The 23,227-nt window shown below is 38.6% G+C and overlaps 1 long non-coding RNA gene across 1 annotated transcript in view; it reads left to right on the forward strand.

Annotated features, from left to right (window-relative positions):
• The first annotated feature begins 347 nt into the window (after positions 1–347).
• Positions 348–23,227, forward strand: part of LOC113485486 — a 52,888-nt gene continuing 30,008 nt past the window's right edge. Inside the window, exon 1 of the long non-coding RNA XR_003399474.1 lies at positions 348–406. This is a non-coding gene — a long non-coding RNA (uncharacterized LOC113485486). The remainder of the gene's footprint in view (positions 407–23,227) is intronic.

Genomic DNA, 23,227 nt, shown 5'->3' on the forward strand with positions numbered 1-23,227 from the left:
AAGAATGCAAAGCTCAGAAGTTTTAGGGACATGTAGGAAAAAAATGGCATGCAAGTTGCACGATTAAAAAAAGAAAAAAAAAACAATGCAGCAAAACAGAGACTGTAATATTTCAGGTCTGGATTTATCCTGCAGGTATTATTTGTTGGTACAAAACTCCAGCACAAAGTTCTGGTACAGAGAAAGATGTTTCTGGAGGAAAGTGAATTTGAAGCAAAGCTCCAATGCAGACAAATACATATGTAATCAGGAAGGACACTGTCCTTGGTGAGGAGGTGCTGAGCGGATTACAAGTCAAGAATACTTAGCAATTATCCATGCTGAATTTGTGACGTATTAAACCTTTGCACAATATAACCAATGCTTTGGTCTTACAGCAAGCCATTATTTGTTCAGATAACAAAAGGTAAGATACTATTCTGCCATGCCTACGACTGAAGATAATTTGTCATGCTAAAAGATCACTGTATTCTTAATATATCTGCTCTGAAAAAAACCTGGGTTTAAAGTATCGTAAAAACTGTATTTGGATCATTATGATAAAACTGAGAGAACTCTTCCCTTAAAAGCAACAATATTTTTCAGTCTGAACAGCTGCCAAAAAGCCACTCCATTTTGATGTGTTTCTGTAAGTTTACTGTCATAGCCTGCATGCTGTACCTGCTTGGTGAAATGTGTTGGTGGATGTCTTTTTCTTGGTGAGGGTCCTCCTTCTGAAAGAAACTTAAATGCTTATATTTGAAACTTAAGGATGTTAATTTAGATAAATCAGTTTTCTATTATTCTGTATGTATATACTATTTGCCTCAAACCACAGAATTAGATTCACATTCATGATCATCATGAGTCAAATTACATTGCAGTAACTTGAACAGTCCACAAATGGCATCAACCAGGCAAAACTGGTAGTGTTAACTCCAAACTTGTATTATACACTTTGGCTCAGAAGATCCATTGAGACACTATTGCAGTGTCTTGTCCCTAAACAGAAGCAACAAAGGTACTCAAAGTGTATTTCATATTAGAATTTGACTCTACAGTGAATCATACCTATCATTCAAAGTAATTCTGGATACCATGTTGTCAGACTAAAGAATCACTTCAAAATACATGATTTATTGCACATCTGTCTTCCCTGATACAAAAGAGGGAATCTATTGATTTTTTGAAGCCAATTTTTTTTTGTGGTGTGAGACATCACAATTGCTATTAACTATAATATTGTTTGGGCAGTGAAATAGTGCTATTAGTTAATGTGCAAGCAAATATCGACCAGTAATTTTCAACAATAAATGTAATGATACAAGACACGAGTGTTTGTTCAGCATTTTATTTTGACAATCCAACAACTGAAGAAAATCTCGGAGTCAGAATCTAGCTACCATTAAAATTTATGCAATGATTTCTATCCATCTAGGTTTGGCAAAACTGGCTGTGAGCCAAATGTCTAGTGACTTTAGCTTTAGAAGAAAATCAATGGTATGCAAATAATTATTGAATTGTTATAGACTAAGCAAAGCAGCTCAAAAATTTAAACAAAAGGAGGAGTTTTAATTCAAAGAACAAAGACTTGCTACTATTTCCCTTGAAATGTAGGCAGTGTTTGTATCAGTGGTCTTTTTGTTTTGTTACAAAAAATACTAGGAAGCTGAGCGGCAAGCACATTTAAGACAAAGTATAGCTACATCTTTTACCAGCATCCGTGCACATTCTCTGATAAGAACAGAAATATTTTACTTTATGCATCTAAGATCATTTTGATAATAATCCCTCGGCCACACATCAGTGCAGCAATAGGCACTCTCCATAGACCCTCTCCTGGTACCCACTGGCTTCAGTGGTGCTCCGTTCACTTGCCTCAGGGAAGGCAGTACCTCTCAGCCTGCACCCCCACTGATGTCAACACTGAAGGATTAGTGCAATTTGTAGATATGATTTTGCCATTGCTACCGGAAGGCCACAGGCTTCGAGCTTGCTGTGGGCTGAGCTGTCTTTAACAGGTGCCTCATGGCCCAGTGAATAGGAATGACTTGCTCTGGTAAAATAAGGCCTAAATTTACAATACAGAAAGGTTTTTCATATTTCTCAGACCAAATAATTGTATAACTAGGTGAATCTCTACTACTAGAAGGATTATTTGGTGGTCTCCTTTCAGGCATAAGTAATGTCCTTTTTCAGATCTGAGTATTGGCATTAGATAACATTGCTGGAGACCTACAGAAAAGTGAGAAATGTTTGCTACCTATTTTGTGTAACACAAGATATAGTGAAAAGAAGCAGAGGAGTAGCTGACCTCTTTACTGAAAAACAAATTATTTTTCTGTTAACATTAGCCTATACCACTAAAAGATGAAAGATTTATTATCAAATTACTAGGAAACACAAAGCATTCAATTAAGATTTAAATCTGTGGTTGCATGTTTTTAATTCTTCATCACAGGCAGGTCTTTCATGAATCACTCATCATTTATGAAATACATTATGAGAATATGCGTAATGTTCATTTTCTCAAAGAAGGAATTAGGAGGAAGTCAATTATTTCAACAGACTATATTATTTAAAACATTATTTCCCATCAGTTTTGTCAGTTTTCCTCAGTGTGAAATTAAGTACAGAGTAGTCATATTCAGTGTAGGTTCCCTTCATTTATTTAAATTAACATTATTACATTACAACCCAGTAAGCTTAGTTATACTTACCACTGCTGGGGGCAGGCATCAGGCTGTGGCAGGTCCTGAGGGTGTCTGGGCTGCCCTTGGCCTGAGCGGGGCTGAGCTGGGTTTACCAGGTGCCCCGTGGGCAAGTGCCCATTGCCCAGCCTGTCTGAGCGCCAGCTCAGTGAGTGCCCCTGGGAAGGGGCTGACAGCCCCAGGCAGTCCCTGAATGACAAATTCTGGGGGTACTGGGGGGATGCAGGGGCAGCTTTCAACCCTTGCCTGGGAAGAAGGGGAAAGGAGCAAGCTGGGGAAAGAAGTTGTGTAATGAAGTGGAATGGGACACGGGATTGAGGACACCACCATAGACAAGAGGTAAATACTAGAAAGGTGGCTTTGTACATGTGACAACTTTGACTGTATTATTAATGAGGCTTTTTTGCATTGGATAGTTTGGAGTATTTGACTGGGAAATGCTAATAGGACAAGCAATAAATGGCATACGCCTATATCAGTATTTTGAGTGTAAGAGTATTTACCACAGACAATACACATAATTTACCTTATGCTAATGAGTATAACTAATCATTATTTTGTTAAAAAAATTACACCTGTATTTCAGAAAGTGCACAAGTGATTAATTTTTCCTCTTGTACAATGAAGAACAGTTAAAGCAACCTTGTCCCTCAGTTAATTTATGCATTAAGGACTCTTCAGACAATTTGCTGCCTGTCCTCTTGTTGTCTTTGAACTGCAGCAAGACATTTCTTTTCAGCATCACAAATGCCTGACTTTTTCACTGACTGCAGGGCATGTATCCTTGCAAAAATGCTTGAGAAACTTAGTACCTAAGGCACAGAAAGAGTGACTTAGTGGTTTGTAGAGGTCTGTGGCAGACTGGGGAATTAAGCCTTGCCACTGTAAGGCTCATGATTCAGATCCTTGCTGTCACTAACAGCAAAGACCATCCATAACGTTTTGCATTCCTAACAATATCAGCGACCATAACACTAGCTAGGAGTTATGGAGAGGAACTGAGCCAGCTACAGATCTTGAAAGGATCTTGCTCTCAGATTGCTGGTTGCTCAGGAGGAGCCTGAGGTCTGGAGTTGTATCTTGTCATTTACAAATTCAAGAACTGTCTTCAGGACTTCAGGTGTGAGATGGTTCATGTCTGAAGAATCATCTGCCTCTGGGCAAGAGGGGTTTTGTGCAATGAAGAGGGTAGTTTTTGTAGTTCTATGGAGCTGGAAAAATGCCTAGCATGCACAGAAGCATGTTGAAAAGAAAACACAATATCCCCACTCTGACAGAATCTATGGTGGTTGTGTTTGACTTCACAGCTGACATGATCAGACTCAGCTCCCCCTACCAGTCTCCATTCATTCTCTCACCATGTTGCTTTCCCAATAGTACAGAGAGAATAGGATGTTCTCCTTTTCTTTCCCCTCAGAGTGAGAGATGACCTGGCAGGGAAGCAAGCAGATTTCACAGGAACCATTGTCTCTTTAGCCACACAGGGCTCTAGAGAGACATCTGTAAGATAAAGGATATCACAGGGGTTTTTGTCAGGCCCCGCAAGCAGAAGTGTAGATGATACGCTAGCAGAAATTATTTGCTAATAGAATATGCCTTCTCTTTCAGTTTGAAGGCTTTTAAGTGTAACAGATGGCAGTACTATCAACATAATGTCAGATAAGGGACATTGGCTCATACTGGAACACCACTGACCTGATTGATAATATTTATGCACTTGCACTATTTTAATAACTTGATTCCTTTAATCAGGCAAGAGTTACTTCCAAAAAGGCACTGTTGTCGTCTGGAAGTCATCCGAAAACTATTCAAATGTCACAAAGGTCAAATTAAATGACTGATCTTATTTCCAGCGTGATAAATTTCAAAGCATAAGATCCCTTCACAGCTGAAGCAATTCTGAACCTTTGCTTACAGAGGGAATAGACATTTAATGAAGAATTAGCAGAATGGTATTCTAAAATCAGGTGAAAGCAAGCTGACGGCGTTGGAAGAATCCTATCGGTGTGACCTTGATTCACTTACTTTGTCTGTCTTGGTTTCAATACTTATCACTCAAGTAATCACAAATAAGATCCAGTCATCCAAATTTTGGAGGATTTCAGTGTCCATTAGATCTACAAGCCACCATTTTTCTTAAATGGAATTTTTGTAAATTTAGAAGCCAAAAGCCAAATATAGTTTTATAATTTTATTTAAATAAGAATAAGCAAAACTGCGCAGGGTACGCCGGAGAGTCTCCTCTCCGCCACCGATGCACACCGTGTAAACAAACCCACCCCCTTTATAGTCTTTTCCTAATACATATTCATAAGATGGGTGTGTTTAGTCCACGCAAGCGTAGTGGAGTTTTCTCAAATCTGCTCAGATTCTTTGGTGTTGTTGAGGGGGGATTCTCTGGTGTTTTTCTACTCCTCTTCCCGCTAAAATGAGGGTCCTTCTGGTACTTTTCCATCAAAACAAGGGTCTGCCTCATACAAGGGTCTGTCTGGTACTTTTACACTAGGTGCAGTAACAACATCGTCAAAACACCAACATAGCCATCACATAGTCTGAGATTACAAAACCTCAAACCGATTTAAAGATAAAATTACAATAACTTTTCTTTAGACATATATACATCATAAAATATTTACAACACATACATTTGTATTAAAGGTCAATATATTTTATAAACAGGAATCTTCACCACATTTATTAGAGAATTATTATTGTGTATCTGAAACAGTAAAGCATATGGATTAGTACTAACCAGAAATACATCCCAGACCACTGAAAATATTAGACTAAAGGCATAATCCTACTTGACCCCTAGTTAATACACATTGCCAAAATTTTGTCTGGATTGTAATTATTGAGTTTGATTTTTCTTATTAACCTGTCTTACACATAATGATTGATGGAGCACAGTAAGATCTTTAAATTCTGACAAGCAAATCAAATATCTTTGCTACAGAATCCAATCTGGAATCTAAACCTATTAGCTTTTTAGGATATCTCGCCAGTAGGAAATTATTTAATCTATTTATTTTAATTCTCCTGCCTGTAGGACATCTCTCTATGTCTTGGAAATAACATTTGACAAGGACTTCAAGATTATAATGTTAGGATTATAATAATAATTAGATCCATTTGCAGCATTTCCTAGTCATATTATAATATAATGGTACTGTAGTAAGAACAATTCAGTGTTTGGAAGAAAGAGCCTGATTGTCCTCTTTCTGTCAGTGCCAGATTCTCAGGTGGTGTAAATCAACATTGCTTCCAAGAGCTAAAGTTCCTGGCTTGTATTTTTTATACACGCTTTGTTTACAATGTTATTTCAGAAATATTGTGATGGTAATTCTTTCCCTGGAAAGAATTTACAAGTTTTCTTTCCTTAATACTGTTTTCACTGAAATTAAAACAAAGGATTTTTTTTTCACTTCAGCGTTATTTTTGTGATTTGATACATGATGCTTACTTGACAAAAGGAGTCGCCTTTTTAATTCTATGTTGTCCCAAGATAAAAGCTACAGATCCTTCATAAGTAACAATGATTTTTAATTTCTTAGACAAACTAATAGGTGTTAGACATTATTTCCCATTCCATATATGGTGATATGGGCACTGTGTTAAAATGTTCTTCTGTTTGAGATCTGTTTGGTAGGTTTTTCTGAACATTTATACATACAAAATGAAAACTTCCACAAGAAGTAATAATGCAAATCACTGAACTTTGATTCCCCATGTTACAGCTAAACTCGTTGACAAACTTCTCTTCTGCTAAACCTTTTCTGTTCATAACTTTGCTGTTAACAGACCTGTTATTAGCTGTTAGTCTCTTGTGCAAAAATCAAGTTTCTTATCTCCCAGTTCATAGTCTTTACCAGATTTTGCTCTACTTACAATTACAGTTCTGTATTTTTTGTTGCAGTTACACCTGCCTTCTATATTCCTTCCTTCATGAAGATCATTTATGTCTTTTTACATTCTTTCTAAAGAGCCACCTGTTTCCTGAGGTAACACGGTGGCTGTTTTGCTCCCTTCCTTCATTCTGCTCTGTTGTGCCGATTTGATCATTTGCTTCACCCTATCTGAAATTCACTGGCACATTCTGGCCCCACTCATCTATCCCCACCTCTCTGTGATGCTGGTCCGTTCTTTGCTCAATCAGGTGAGTATTTGCTCTTTTATGCAGGGAAATAAACTATGAGCAAAATACGACCTAACATAAGAATATCTTAAAGACATACCTTTTTTCCACAACTGGTATTAAAATAACCCTAATGCCACAGTAGGTCTTTTCAGCACCAGGCTTCCAAAATTATGAACTGAGCCTACCTAACAAACGAGTCATGATGTTGACTGAAAAAAAATATATGACAGGAGACCAGCAATAATATATTAATCCTGATAAAATGTGAAGACTGCAAAAAATGCAGTTTCTCAAATGCAGAAATTAAGGTTTCCTTCTGCACATGTGCCTCAGATGGGATCATTTACAAATTTTTTGTTCTAGCCAAGGTCTGAGCCTGGGAAGATGTGCTGAAGCAGCGCAACAGGGTAGCACCTGCTCAGTGGGATGGAGTGTGGGTAGAATCCTGTCTGGTATTACGTGAACTCTATTTGGAAAAGGGTGATTTTGACTCTGAAATGGATTTCCACAAGGACAGCAGAACATTCCTCCCAGGGGTTGTGTTCTTTTCACATACCGAAACACTGCAGCAATCCATAGGGGGTAATGTCACTGTCAAGAGCAGGTTGCAAGAATATATTATAAACTAAAGTGTTAGCTGGATTTGGCATCGTAATCTCCATCCTCTCCAATGTAGTTGCTTCATCTGGAACTGTTTAAGATGAGCAGTACTCAAAGACAGTGAGTAGGTATTTGCTGATCTGAAGGTACCATTTCTGAAGTACTGCCAGACAAGAACTGATATTTTCAGGTTGCTAAGGCATACTCTCAAGCTACTGGAGTATTCTGGATAGCTCAGTATGCCAGAGTAAGCAACATCAAACAGAAATGTAATGAACTCTTAACTGGCCTCAAAAGACTTTTTAAGTGCTTTTAGTTGTTCAGCCAGTTTCTTTCAACTGTTGACCTCTGTAACAGATTGTTTGCTGCGCTCAAATAAAGAATGACCTCAGTTACAGACAAATGCTTTTTGTTAACTAAATTTTTTTTTATATAATCAGCCTGCTTCTTTGACATCTCACCTGAAAGGCAAGCTCTGACACCATAAAGTTATTAGAACAGGAAACAATGCATTCTCTTGTAATGAATGCATTTATCACTTGCTTGCAAAATTTTAGTTAGGTATAGGAAGACATGCTGTGGGTCAAATCTGAGTTCTTCATCTTAAGTTGATGGTAAAAATGATGACTTGTTAGTTTTTTTGGGTTTTTGTTTGTTTTTTGGGGGGTTTTTTAGCTGTGTGGTTTACAAAGCCTTGCAAATCATCAGCATTTCAGTATAGACACTTGCTGTGCAATTTTGCTACTCAATCACTTCAGAAATTAATTGTTAAAGTTCTGTGGTGTTTGGTCTGTATGAAGTAGAAGCCAGGTCACTTTGCTAATTATATAGGGATAAGCAAGCTGAGCCAGATAGATGGTATTGCAAGACAGTAATAATATGTCAATAATAATAATAATAATAATAATAATAATAATAATAATAATAAACTTGTGAATTTGAACATTTGTTTAGTATTAAAGAGCCTTTCTAATGAGTGAATTGTAATAACTCATAATGTAAGAGCAGAACTCTTTCCTGATCATGTTTTTATATCTTTTAATGCCTCATAGTCCATGGGAATGATGCTGCCCAAAGTGTCTATTAACCTGACTCATTTTTATAGACACTCCTCAGCTTGCAGCTTGTTTGTAATGTCCTTAGACTTCCAATGTGTCTTTTTATCTTCTTTCTATGAGGAAAAATTCTGGAAATGTCATTCATTCACCCCGGGTTCACAGAGCAAGATGATGATGTGGGTTTTCAGTCTCTTGATATACTCGTCATGTTGAAATATACTTAGCAAAATGCCATATGCCAAACAACAGAAGACGGAAGTTGTCTTTGCTCTGCAGATATGGCTTGGGTAACAAACCTTGGGACTGTACACTCTCCCTTGTTTCTCTTATGTTGGCTGGTTGGTAAGCAGTAAAGGGCAGGTCAAAGGGCCATTGTGATGCCATTTTCCAGAATGTTGCACCATTCCCAGTTGACTCCTAAAAAGTTTCTTAGAACTGCCTGAGCAGAGATCAGTAAAGCTTCTTTAAAAATAAACACAGATTTCTATTGGCATTTCTGTCTAAGAAATTTTAGCAAAATGGAAAGGAAATATTTAGCCACCGAGATACCTAGTAACAAACAGAAAGTATTGGAGAAAAAGTAGTGACAGTATAGTTTAGTTTGTAGGGGTTTTAATTCCCTGTTAGTGAAAGGAAGGTTCTAACTGTGTTGGAAGACAGAAGATTGATGGCTCATGGATTCTGCAGGGCAGGTATGTGATGAAGCCAGACACCCTAGTTCCTGGATCATGCATCCTGGGAAACCTGTGTTTGCCCTCTCCATGCCTATACATCGAGCATTCCCCTCTAATGGAAACCTGAGTAGCCAGGTCTCCTTCCACACTGTAGCTATGCAAATGCTTTTCCAGTTCTATAGATACAGGCAGTATCTGCAGGGTCATAGACAGTGGCTCTGTTTCTGCACTGTTCTTCAACCCATGCATTTACTGTAAGAGAAGTTTTCACAGGTGTTTGGGTCAAAATAAAGTGGTCTGAGGATTTGTTGCTCCATGTGGCATAAAAGATCAAGGTTCACTTCCTAGGAATATGAGATACATTCACTGAATAGAATTCATATTACTGTATTCATAAAACCTTTGATAATGGCAGATATCTTACATATCCTCCCTTTGTATATTAAATTTGTAGTAAGGTTTGAGTCTTGTGCTATACCTAGCATACCTGTAGAAAGGGGAGAGAGTACAGTAGTGCAAAGTGGCACTCTTGTGGCTCTTTATGAGATTCACATCCCTCGTTTGATTTCTGCAAATGTAATGAGCTCAACTTGAAGACCCAAGCCATTATTTTCAGGCTGATAAACTGCAAAATGAATTAAAATGTTAACTAAAGTCTTTGCGGGAGAGCTGAGCATGCACACGACCAATGTGATCAAGCAATGCCCGTTTATTACAGCTAAGAAAGCCCTTTTATAATGTTCTCCCGCACACGTGAGTAACATGCAGTACAAGCCCTCAAGACTGGACAGTTAACTTAGCCCGCGCTTTAAACCTTCTTATGATTGGATCAAAAGTGCCACATCAGCCTCGCCAGGCTTCCTGCCTTGGGGAACTTCCTCTTCCGTCCCAACCCCTTCCGGGGGTTGTTTGTCTCGTCGAGTTTCTCCCCCCTCATTCAGGGTCACATCCTTATCGCATTCTTGCTAGGCTGAGGCTCTTATCAGTCTTGTTCTCACGCTGGATTGCTCACATGGCCATTCTCTCGCAGAAAGCCCTCTAGAATCCCAACAGTCTTAAGCATCTCTAGCTCAAAGAAACAGGTTGAATTTCCTCATTTAAGATCTATCTCCTTCCTTCCTATGTTGTGGTTGGAACATAGCAAAAACAAGAGGCAGAAAACAACAGCTTATTTTGACTGTGCTTTGGGAGAGCTTTTCGTCTGCACTAACCTGGTAACAATGCTGTATATAGAGGGGAAGCTGAGTTGTTTTAGAGAGGGACACGAGGGAGAAACAGAAGATTCATACAGAGGAACTGGCAGGACTCACAACCAGGGGCCACATGAGCTTGTGACAAGAAATGGCTATCTAATAGTCTGAAGGGATTATAATCACTGATTACTGTATGGTGCCTAGTAATCTTTCAGTGTTGATGTCACGGGATTGGTATCTCCTGTAAGAGGGTACAGGAGATTGTATTTTCCATAAATTGTAACTAGTAAGGAAGTAATCAGTATCAGTAAAGCAACTGAGAAAATAGAGCATTTCTGTGTACTAAGCAGGGATATCATAACTAAGGTGCAATCTGATGAAATACCTTGCATGTCATTAGTTATGCATTGCAGATGGGCTTTTGCATAAGCACACTATGGGAAAGAATAGCATAAAGTAAAATATGATACTGTAAAAACTGATGGGAAAAATAGTAATGGGAAATTGAACTTTTCTTTCACCTTATGTCTAAAAACATTTTTACACAATTGGACACCTGGTATTCCACCAGAGTGAATAAGCAAATTCACTTTGGTGGAATATGAGAAAGAGAATGAGAAACTGCATATTTTATTTGCATTCTACCTAAGCTGATTAGAATAGCATGTTCTATGCAATGCTAATGATTTAAGCAGAAAATATATTTTTTAAAAAGAGAACAAATTCTTGACTACCTGACAATGAGTTATATTAGCTTTAGCATAAATATGGTAAATACCAATAGGTCTGTATATTGCTTGCTTTTACACCATTTACATATAATTTCAGGGAATCTTATCATGTTTCAATTATACAAATTTCTGTATCCTGCTTTTCATGTTACTGCTGATTCCCACAAGTCCTGGTTTCACTGTCTTTTGACAGAGATGAGGATAACAATTTCCTAGACCAAAAAAGGGGCTGGCAATTTAACAGAAAATAAAATGAAAGGAGGTGGGAGCATTTCCATCTTGCAGCAGAGCCAGAAGTACTATAGCCGAATCAGTGGAGTACTGAGCCATAGATGCTAAGTCAGTCCAAGACTACATCAGTGTGGTGATGGGCTTAGGGAAGCATGTGTCTTTGGATAACATCAGTCTGCACTAGATGACTATCCCTGTCCCATTTGGTACCAGTTAATGGGTTCTCTGAACTCTTCTTCTTTCCTCAGTCCCTATAAATCTTTAGAAGCATAAAGTCCCGCATCCTCTTTTTCAGGTATTCATCTCAGAAAAGCTGAATTTTAATTACAGATTTAAATTCATCTTTAGAAGACTTATAGTGTTCATATCTTATAAGATCACTTAGCTCTATGCTTGATAATAGATACCCAAGCTTGGAAACAAAGGATTAGATTTTTAGTCTCACTAGAGTATGATGGAGTCTTTGCCTTATATCTAAGGAAGCCACAGGCAAAATAGTATAGCTATAGTGTGAACTAATTAAGCACTGGCCAAGCTTAACATTTTAGAGCAAAGGCATGATTATTACAAATGATTCAGACCACATATTGGTCAATTCTACATTAAATATGACAAATCCATTTACATATTCTGGAGTCTTGTGAAAAACTTGTTTAAGCTATTTCTTGGCATTACTTTTCAGACTTTATCCTTTTTGATACATCAGTTTTGTTTACAATAAAAATAGATATTTTTACATTTAACCCATGTGTTAATCAGAATATATATTTTTAAGCACTCTAAGGCTTTATTTTTATTCTTTAGGCTTTATTTCTTATTCTTTATTTTTCAGATGTGTTTATTGCTATGTTTCTATTTGAAAGCAGAATGCAAGATCATCAGGCCCAGTCAGCATGGGTTTATGAAAGGCAGGTCCTGCTTGACAAAACTGCTCCTTCTATGACAGGGTGACCTGCTTATTGGATGAGGGAGAGGCTGTGGATGTTGTTTACCTTGACTTTAGCAAGGCTTTTGACACTTTCCCACAGCATTCTCCTGGAGAAACTGGCTGCTCAAGGCTTGGATGGGCTCACGCTTTGCTGGGTAAAAAACTGGCTGGATGTCCAGGCCCAAAGAGTTGTGGTGAACGGAGTTAAATCCAGTTGGTGGCCGGTCACAAGTGGTGTCCCCCAGGGGTCGGTTTTGGGGCCACTCCTGTTTAACATCTTTATTGATGATCTAGACGAGGGGATCGAGTGCACCCTCAGTCAGTTTGCAGATGACACCCAGTTGGGTGGGAGTGTTGATCTGCTCGAGGGCAGGGAGGCTCTGCAGAGAGACCTGGACAGGCTGGAGCCATGGGCTGAGCCCAACTGCAGGAGTTTCAATAAGACCAAATGCCAGGGGCTGCCCTTGGGCCACAACAACCCCCAGCAGCGCCACAGGCTTGGGGAGGAGTGGCTGGAGAGCTGCCAGTCAGAGAGGGATCTGGGGGGTTGATTGACAGCCGGCTGAACAGGAGCCAGCAGTGTGACCAGGTGGCCAAGAAGGCCAATGGCATCCTGGCTTGTGTCAGCAATAGCGTGGCCAGCAGGGACAGGGAAGGGATCTGACCCCTGGACTCAGCACTGGTGAGGCCGCCCCTCGATTCCTGTGTTCAGTTTTGGGCCCCTCCCTACAAAAAGGACATTGAATGACTCGAGCGTGTCCAGAGAAGGGCAACGAAGCTGGTGCAGGGTCTGGAGCACAGGTCGTACGGGGAGCGGCTGAGGGAACTGGAGGTGTTTAGTCTGGAGAAGAGGAGGCTGAGGGGAGACCTCATCGCCCTCTACAGCTACCTGAAAGGAGGCTGTAGATTGCTGGGGATGAGCCTCTTTAACCAAGTAACAAGTGATAGGACAAGAGGGAATGGCCTCAAGTTGCAGCAGGGAAGGTTTAGACTAGATATTAGGAAGCATTTCTTTTGAGAAGGGGTTGTTGGGTGTTGGAATGGGCTGCCCAGGGAGGTGGTGGAGTCCCCATCCCTGGAGGTGTTTAAGAGTTGGGTTGACATAGTGCTCAGGGATATGGTGTAGTTGGGAACTGTCAGTGTTAGGTTAATGGTTGGACAGGATGATCTTCAAGGTCCCTTCCAACCTAGATGATTCTGTGATTTGGTGGTTCTGTGATGATGACCCATTTTTCTTTAGCAATGAAAACTGAAGGAACACTGCTCATTTAGTTTCTATTTGAGTAGCCCAATACGCAGTCACATTTTGTGTTTAACTAATTTTTCAGGACAAGTAAAAGAGTCTTCACCTGCAGTTTTTCATAAAAGTTCTATGATGTGGATTACTTTGTTGATAGTTTATTGCTTTGCACAGCATCTATGTAAGGTAAAGATAGCTAGAACTCCTCTAATTTTACTACTTACTCTGGCAGTTATCTGTAATCATCTAGACTTTATCACTTGCTTTATATCATCTAAACCACGTGCAAATCCATTATCTCTTCCCCCAAGCAAGATCCTGCCTTTCTTTTTTTAAGCACACCTTCCTCATCCACAAGCTACATCCGGTCAAGAGTGGCTTACTAGATAACGGCAGTGGAGTTTTTCTTAAAGTTGCAGCAATCGTAATCAAATAACCTGTGACTTTTAAACCATCTCTCTTCATTTATTTTGAGTTTCACTTGTAATTTTTGAACACTAGTGACTTAGGTTTCACTAATCTCTGAATATCTAATAGGTTAATTTTCTGTTGGTAGTATTTTTATGTGGTAGCAACTCCTGTTTTAATATACAAGAAGAATCATTCTGAATTAATTTTAGAAGTACCCTTACATTACTCTTGAGTCATTTTATAGAAAACCCACTGGACTCCACTGAGAAACCTAGGTATTATTCATGATCCTGTTCTTTATGGGGAAATAAAAAGGCACTCTGTTTTAACCATAAAGTGGTTGTACTTCAGTGGCACAATAAATTAAAAGCAATCAAGTAGAAATGAAGGTCAAAATTCAAGGTACATGCATGTAGAATATCCATAAATCTTAAAATAAAAAGGATGTGATCTTTTCAAAATGGAGATGATGGAGGGAGAAGCTGAGTCACAGAAAGATAAGAGAGTAGCCTGTGGTCACCTCATAGAATGGCAGAAAAGCCAAGCATCAAATGCAGCATAAGTCCCTATATCCTGGGCTCTATTGAGTATCTACTCCACTGATCTTGGCTGCTACTGAGTGGAGCTTTGAAAGAACTAATGAATATGTAAATGACATATCAGGTCAAAACCATCCTGGATTTGATTCCACTGTCTTTACCTTGTCAAAATTACTCTGCAGTTTAGTTTTCTCTAAATTCATATGCTGTTGCTGAATCCATTTGATACTGCTAGATATTTTTTGCCAAAGGACAAAGACAACTTCAGTTCTTAACCTTGGGGAAAGGTGTTGTTTGTTTTGCTTTAGGACAATAGCATGTATTTCAATTACTAGAATAATCAAAGGACTATCTGATGGAAAAGTCAGGTACATGTAAGCTGAGAACATAAGCTTAAATCCCATGGCAGGTCCTTTTAACTGTCATACAGTTAACTATGTTCAGCAGCTGAATAATTTCTGATCAGCTGCATTACTTCTTTAAAAAAATACTAAAACTAGATCAAATGAAATTTTCAAAATCATATTGACTATGCATTGTCAGATAAAGAACCAGAGTGAATTGACAATGGAAGAAACTCAGGATGTCAATTTAATATTAATAGAACTAAAGCAAAACATTGTTCAGATGAAATGAAGTTTCACAAGATCTACCACAACCACAACAAATAGGAAAGTAAAAACACTATTTCAGAACAGAGGTTCAGGTTCACTCAGATTCCACCAGGTTGAACATACCATTTTAAGCACTTGATCGACAGAGGGTACAGAATAAGTTAAGGACAATACACAGAATACACTGCAATGTTAATTGCTTAGGAAGGATTTGGTTTATTTGCAAGTTGCAAGATAGAATAGCAAGATAGTAAGTCACAGCTCAAACAACTCTTGAAGAGTACATAAAGTTACTTTTCACATCATTTCTCTCTTACTGAAGGGACTGAAAGAATGGTTTCATTTACTGCCCATATGGGATGAGGACCTGAACAAATGTACAGCTCATTACCATTGCTTCGCTGTACATCTGATGCATGCAGTTTTAGAAGCAATGAAGGAAAACTTCTGTCTTCAGATCAGTGTTTAACTTTGTCAAGGGCCAGGTTGTCCTGAGAGCTGAAATGCCACACAAAGTTTATGTAGCTGAAGGAGAGAACCAAGGGGATTTGTCTTTCCCATAGATGCTTGCTTTTGAATCTCCACGCTCAGTTGAGCAGAGGTAGTGTGAATCAGAGTAGTTTGAAACTTTCAAACTCTAGGTTTCTGAACCTAAAAGAAAAAAGCTGTTTCCTTTCCTGATGCAGTCATTTATGTGAGTTCATGCAAAATGTGTGAATGAACATTAACTCTTTCCCTATGCTCTTTCACCACTACATGCTCCACTTGCCTAGTTTAAACTGTCCAGGAAAAAAAAAAAAAAAAATCTGAAACCTCCTATCATGGTCCCTCCAGCCAACTTTGCAGTCCGTGGTACCCCCTGACACAGGAGTGGTAGCAACCGGCTAAAAGAAAGTCACGGCTCCGGCATCTTGCTTAGGGGAATGTATGTCAATACATAGGAGGTATGTAGTTAAAAAACACATCAATATGATTATGCTGCTAAAAGGAAAAAGGTAAGATGCATGCTTGGGTACTAGGGAGTTTCTGAGCCTTGACATCATCCCTGGTGGATTCCTGTCATCCCAACTAAACCTTTAATGGGATAATCTTCTCATAAAGCCAAACACATGATAGGTTGAAGAATTCCTTGAAATACCAAAAACTAGACAACAGTGCAATCAGGTAGGTGACTTATAAGACTATGAAGAAAAGAGCTCTTCAACCGTCACAGAAACCTCATGCTGGAAGCTTGCTTTATGACTGTGGCTGCTTTTTTTGCTGTGTTGTGCTAGCAAATGGGGACCGACTGTCAAAGGATTAAAAGGCTTCTGTGTACAAAGCGAGAAATGTTCTCTTTGACCGTTTGCTCTAATTGCCCTTCTGTGGTGTGGGTTGTCTCACTATAGCTGTTAAGGTCTACAGAGTGAACTGGCTCACAGATAGATCTCTGTGAAAAATAACTGACTTAGCAGGACATGTTAACTTTTCAATCACTGGTCAGGTCAGTTCACTAGTTGCATTTACATGACGGCTGCTCGATGCTGTTGTCTGGGTGCACAACCAGAGAAGACAGAGAGATAAGAGGCAAAGGGTAGACCTGTCGAAATGGGGACTTATCTAAGCTGACTTCACAGCTGAAGACAGGTTATTGCAAAATACCAGAATTAAGCCATGGCTTTACATGCAGTAGATCCTATCTGAGGGCTTCCAGCCAGGATCAGAACACTGTGACCACATGCTGTAAAGCCCTTGATTTAATTTGAGCTCATTCTGTTGATTTAGTTTTATTTTTAAAAATCTAGTAAGTTAACTGATAAGTTAGCAGGCTCTATTATAGCAGACCAAGTGCCAGTTCTCCTGCAGCTGTTGTAAAGCCAACTGAAAGCTCCATGTTTTGTTTGATCAGGCTGACTTCACACAACTACAACTGTGTGTCCATGTCTTCTGAGCCAATTTTTTCCTGGTGACAGGCTTGCCAAAACACAAATTTGTTGTTTATGATAGTAAAGCTGTGCCTTTATCCTCATGTGCCCTACAGAATATGAGGTTGGACCTCAGTCTAATGTCAAGCAACATGCCTAGTGAAAGAGCATATTTACATAGACTAACTGAAGCTTTACTCAATGCTAATTTGTATTTGTAAGTGTGTGGCTCTTACAAAGGTCTTTTTTTATATAAGTCACTGTTCTGAAAACTTCTAGAATCAACTAGATATCAGACGAAGTCAGATGTTCCCCAATAGAGAATTAAAGTTGGAGGAATATTACCTAAGTTTATTCTTTAAACTTTAGCTCATCAAAGGATTTATGACAAGATTCTGAAGTATTTTTGTTTAAACTGCTTGGAAGTCTTTCTTGGTATAAGGGAAGGAAGTTATTGAACCCAGGCAAAAAATTTCTTGGTAATAACTGCACAATCTTTTGTCTGGCATGTTCTTAAATGTTTTTTGCATACTTTACCTTTCCAATTCTTTCCACACTGTGTTTTCAGTAAATAGACAAAACTGAAATGAGGATAGAGGATATTTCTCTAAATTACTCCATTTTCCCAAATGGTTTCATATTGATTTTGTGAATGCATCTTCCAAACAAATAATCTGTTTCTGCCAGTCTGTACTTCAACTTAATTACCACACAATGTTGAATGAGATTGAAATAAAACCTTGCTAGTTGAAAATGAAGAAAAGAAACATTATCACTTCTTGGTACATGCATGTCTTCGATCAGATCACAGAATAACTGCTGACTGTTTTATACTTTCTCCCTCTCTCCGCAAAGTCAGTCCTCCCCAGTCAAAATGTTTATACTGTGATCCCCAGTACCCAGTTTTTACAGCATTGCATTATTGGCTATACGTGCTGAAGTTATCATTACTTCCCAATAGATTTATGTGTTATCTATGCAAATCCCTTGTGTTATGTACACAAATCATGTTTCTCGTGAGTTTAGAAATCCCTTAAGATAGTGCTGCCTAAATCATAGCCTCACTGAAAATACCTTTTAGTTTTTGAACAGCTGTGTGTTTGAGCTCACTGCTAACATAAGGCAATTGGAGCATCTGGCTAAACTTTTTTCAAGGTTTGCTTTGGCAGTAGCCTAGATGATAAATATTGATGAATCTGTATTTGAAAGAACAACTCTTTGTGTAGAGGTCTCGGCAGAGAGGGCAGGCAAGGAATATAATTTGGAACTGCAGAGCTACACATCTGTGCTGGACAGAGCCTGTGTTGTTGCTTTGCTTGCTGTGTGTTATATGAACGGGACTGATTTGGAACAGGGGTAACTCTGCCTCTTTCCCCTAGTCCCTTCCTTGTGCACTGCCTGAGATGATACTTCTCAGTGGGAGCTGATGATTGTTCCTGCTCTGTGAGGAGTGAGTAATGTTTTGGGGAGAGAAGCTACTAGAGTGCAGAGTGAGGCAGGTAGAGAGACCAAAGGGGAAATACAGAAAAGGAGAGAGTACAAAGAAAGACTGTGGAATCCAAGAAAATATTAATACAAATTTTAGGCAGTTATGTAGTGATCGTTATAAATAAGTGGCCAAGGCTCTGGCTCAGAGTCCTAGTCCCATCACTGTGTTTTAGGAACATATGACTGCCAATATTCATCTCATCCCAGGTCTCATGTAAGGCAGTTCTGAGGACCAGAATGATCTTTCCCCAAAGCATCATCTAATATCTGGGCCAGTAGTTGAGGTCAAAGAGATATGAATGAAAATCAGTCTTTGCAAAAAGGAAGTGACGGTATCTTAGGAAACGTCCCATCTAAAGCCAGAAGATTGCTTTTCTAATTAAAGGAACTTAAGGAACATAGATATATGCTAGAGCTCTGAAACTCAAATATACTGCTGTAGAGAGAGAGAGCAGGCTATAGTCTTCTTATGTGGAGAGTGCTGCTTTGATTGTCTGCTGAGTTATAATGCTTAATATTGGCAATGTGGTTGACTTCACTGTTTTATCTTTAGCTTTATAACATTGATCATTTGCTGGAAGGTCAAGAGCTTAAAGAATCTAACTCATCTGATTAGACTTCTTTTGTTAAGTTTCTAGTGAATATGACTTGCAAAGGAAAGCTTGAAAACATGACCCACACCACCTCCCTATGTGCTCAGCAAATAGGCACAAAATCATCGTTTTTTCCCCTTTTTTTTACAGCTAACATAATAACATCTGTCTTATGATTTGCATCTGGCAGTACTGTGCCTGTTAATTTCCAATGGTCACTTTTAGTTACTTTGTAGAGACTAATTAAATGGAGAAAAGTAGAGATGGTGTCATGGAAAGCTGATGAGGCCTAATTTCTTAGTTTTCTTTTAGTTTACAACTAAGAGAGAGAGTTGTAGCCATACTACATCCATAATGCAGAATCCAAGATGAGGATCTGTTATCCTAATAGTTATTCACCTGAATCTAGAAATTTTAACAAAAAAAGGTCTACACTGAACATACATCTATGGGTTTAAAAAGTCATCATTGCCTCAAACAAGACAACATAGGGTTTATTGATCACTACTGGACAGTGAATTCAGACTATAGGATTCTAAGTCCAGAATACTAATGGTTACAGTTTCAGCTATGAAAACAAATGTTGCATCATCTTAGAAATGTAAATAGAAAGAAGGTTCTGTTTAATACCATTTTATGGATTTTTAAAGTATCCATTTTAACATCTGCTACCAAATTAGAATTTGAAAACATTCTCACAGCATATTGCCTTTGCTAAAATTCTGTTTTTTATTAAAGGAATAATGCAGTACAAGAAAAAAACAAAAAACAAAAAACCCCAAACCGTTAGCTGAAAGGGCTAGATTCAGAAGTGTACTTCACATTATGGAATCTCCTACATGACTGTAAAATGAGAGTAAAACATTAGCTTTTGTATTTGTAGCATTAATAAACATTTTGCATCATCATTAGTAAGTATACCTAGTGCAGCATCGTGGTGAATAAGTGTTGAAATTTTACAGCAGAAAACAAATGCAGTCAAATTCCAACTTATGTTAAAGTGATGCAAATCAATTTCCTGTCTGGGCTGAAAATCAAAGCAGGTTTTGATCCAAGTACTGTGCATAAATCAGGTATTCATCGTATGTAAATTGGTACAGTTTCACTCCTTCCCTTTCAGTCATATCCAACAGATAATTTTTCTCCTGTATACATGCATACCCCACAAGCTGATCTGTTTAAAGCTCAGCCAACAGTATATTCAAATCATTCATGTCTTTAGAAAAAACAGTATGAGTCGCATAGGTGACTGAAGTATCATTCTTGTGGTTACAATGACATGAACTATGTTTAATGTTTGAGACTCTAAGGATCAAAGCTCTGTCCTTTCAGGTGTTTTCACTTAAAGTCTAAGAAATATAGGAACTGAGACTGTGAAAAAAATCTAGTGAGGGAGATACTTTTAAAATACATTTTAAATAAACCCATAGCATTGACAATTCTTATAACATTGGAAGAACAAAATTTAAGATTATAAATGGATGAAGCCATATTTAGAAAGCCTCATCAGGTATAGGAGCATTGCTACTAAGCCATTATTAGTTTCAGTATGAAGCTAAAAGGAATGTGGTTCAAAATGAAAGGAGATAAATTTTGTGCAGTGAGTGGTATGGTTGTGGATGCCTTTGTCATAGAGGAATGTTTTTTTAAACTGTAGATGGGTTCAGGAGAAAGATGGGCAAATCACAGAAAATAAATCTGCTAAAAACACATAGAAACTGTGAAAAGTACATAGAAATACCGGGATTTCCTGAGCTGGCTAAAGATGCTCTAGAAATATTAGGATTGTATCATACATATCTGGGCTTTTGTCTTCTCTGGGCATCTACTTAAGGTTAATGTTCTCTAATAGGACACTGAGCAACACAGACCTTTATTCAGACCCATTAAATTGTAAATCCAGAATCTTAGACTTGTCAAGACTTTGGGTCTTGTTGAAAAGTTATAATCACATCTTCACTATAAAATTAACCTTAGGGGCTGGCAATCCCATATTAATTTTCAAAGGTGTGCTATATCCTAGCTGTACTCAAGCTCTTTGGTCCTTGCTGGTTTTGCATTCCTTTACCTGAGGCAGTGCTTTTGGAGACCTCCTGTGACCTGCAGTTATGCACTAGGCTCAGCTCTTTCAAAGCAAAGAGCAAAAGCATGACTGACATTTTCTAGGCTATACGTACAGAGATGTTATTAATCAGTGCTAGATTAGGACGCTTCATATTTCAGATTCCAACTTCTATTTTAGTTGGTGCCAAAGTTTGGATCTTACTATGGTTAACAAACATGGGAAATGCTGGAATTGATACAACCCAGGCAATTAATTTGAAACAAATGAAGTTAGTATTAGGTCCAGTCTCTGAGAAAGGAAGATAAGAGGTCATTCTGCGTACAGTGTGGTGTTCTGGTGATTCATGGAAACTTATTAAAAACAGCAGTGTATTTATAACTTCGATGTAATGAAGACAATGTATTTTGGTTATGGTGAAGCTTAACATAACCTTCAGCCTGACCTGCCATAATGACATAGATCATATTCATGGGAGCAGGTGGATATTGTTATCTAAATTGTTTTAAGTCAATTTATTTACTAATTCGGAACAATCATATACGAAGACTCCTGTAAGTTGTCAACAGTTTTTTTCACTGCTGTTTTGACAGATCACATTTATCTTCTCCTCTGCTAGCCAGCCACAAAGCCCTAACTCCTTGCACAGGCTAGAAATAAAGTTGTAGTTTCATGCCACAAAAATGCCCACCAGAGTCATGCTGAGGGTAAGCCACCAGTGAACTGTGCTGTGTTGTATATTAGGTGAGATAATGCTGTGGGTACAGGGGAATATTTAGTGAGTGACTTCTCAGAAACTATTGGACTGGCCAAAGCTGCATATACTGCCAATGATTTCCAGTCCTGAAGAAGGAGGGAAGTAGATAACTGGGTGGAAAATATTGCCTGCAGGAGGAGTTAAGACACTTGGAGTGTCCTCCTGAAGAACACTCGCCTGTGCCAGTGACTTAGGTTTCCCAAGAGAGGAAACAAATTGAATGCAGTTACAATAAATTCCAAGGCACTGGGTTTTCATTGATAGTTCCCCTGAGCCCACCGCAGAAAGCATGGGAGCTGCTGTGCTTCTTGGAACAGGAAGAATAGAGAATGAAGCATCTACCAATGTACACCTCTGCAAGATGTGACTTCCCCTTCTGCTCTACAAATTCACACCAGTTAAGCAGTGTCAATCAACACCCTGTTGGAGAAATCACATCTCTATTTCTCTGTGAACAACCTGGCATACCTTTGTCAGTGAAAGAAGGTCTGAAAGCAGCTGATGCCCTGTTTTTACAGCATTAAGACAACTGTCCCTGATTCTAGTTCATTTTGCCCAGCAGTGATGGTCATATCCTATACCTTTTCTTTAAGAAGCTCTCTCTCTGGAAAACCATTTCACTTCATACTACTAACAACCCCTCAGAGGGGGTTAGTGGTCAGTTCAATATGATTCCTCCATTGAGTCCCAATGAGAAGATAAAGCAAGTCAATAAAAGCATGTAAGAACCAGGTATGGATCAGGTTATAAACACAGCAAAAAAGAAGCAGGATTTGCACATTGCTTAAAGTGAGGGATGGAAACAAGTCAGCTCTTTGATATGTGTTTTAATATTGTGTGCTTCATTTGAAAGGAAAAGCACTTGAAAATGTGACCTAAAAATTCTAGCAGCCTCATCAGATAAGCATCCCTTGTTAAGCTGATAATGTTCTTCCTCCCTCGAGGAGCTTTGTGGTCACAGACTCCTGAGAACAAAGCAGTATCATATTTAGTGTATGATTCACTTGGAGCCCTGCCAGGTATGCTAGACAAAGAGGTTTATCACATCCCCTGTTCTTTCAATTGACCTGTTGCTTGTTGATATAGGGGATGGTGTTTAGGGCAGTGTGAAGATAGTGTGGGCTCCATACAGAAATTTTAAATATAATTCAAGCCAGTGAGAGGTATGGTATTGATTAGAGATGGACAGATCTCTTTACCTTTTCTGAATAAGACAGAATAGGGTAATGAATGTACTGGAAAGACATCCACTTTCATCTCACATGATACATTACCTTAACATATCTTTGGCTTATTCCCAAATTTCCTTTCAGAGCCGTTTCCCCTCAGAAGATGAGGACTCCCACATCAATTGTAGTCTGTTTCTAATGAGTTGT

Source organism: Athene cunicularia (genome assembly GCF_003259725.1).
Source record: "Athene cunicularia isolate RWA chromosome 1 unlocalized genomic scaffold, athCun1 chr1_part1, whole genome shotgun sequence".
Classification (NCBI taxonomy): domain Eukaryota; kingdom Metazoa; phylum Chordata; class Aves; order Strigiformes; family Strigidae; genus Athene; species Athene cunicularia.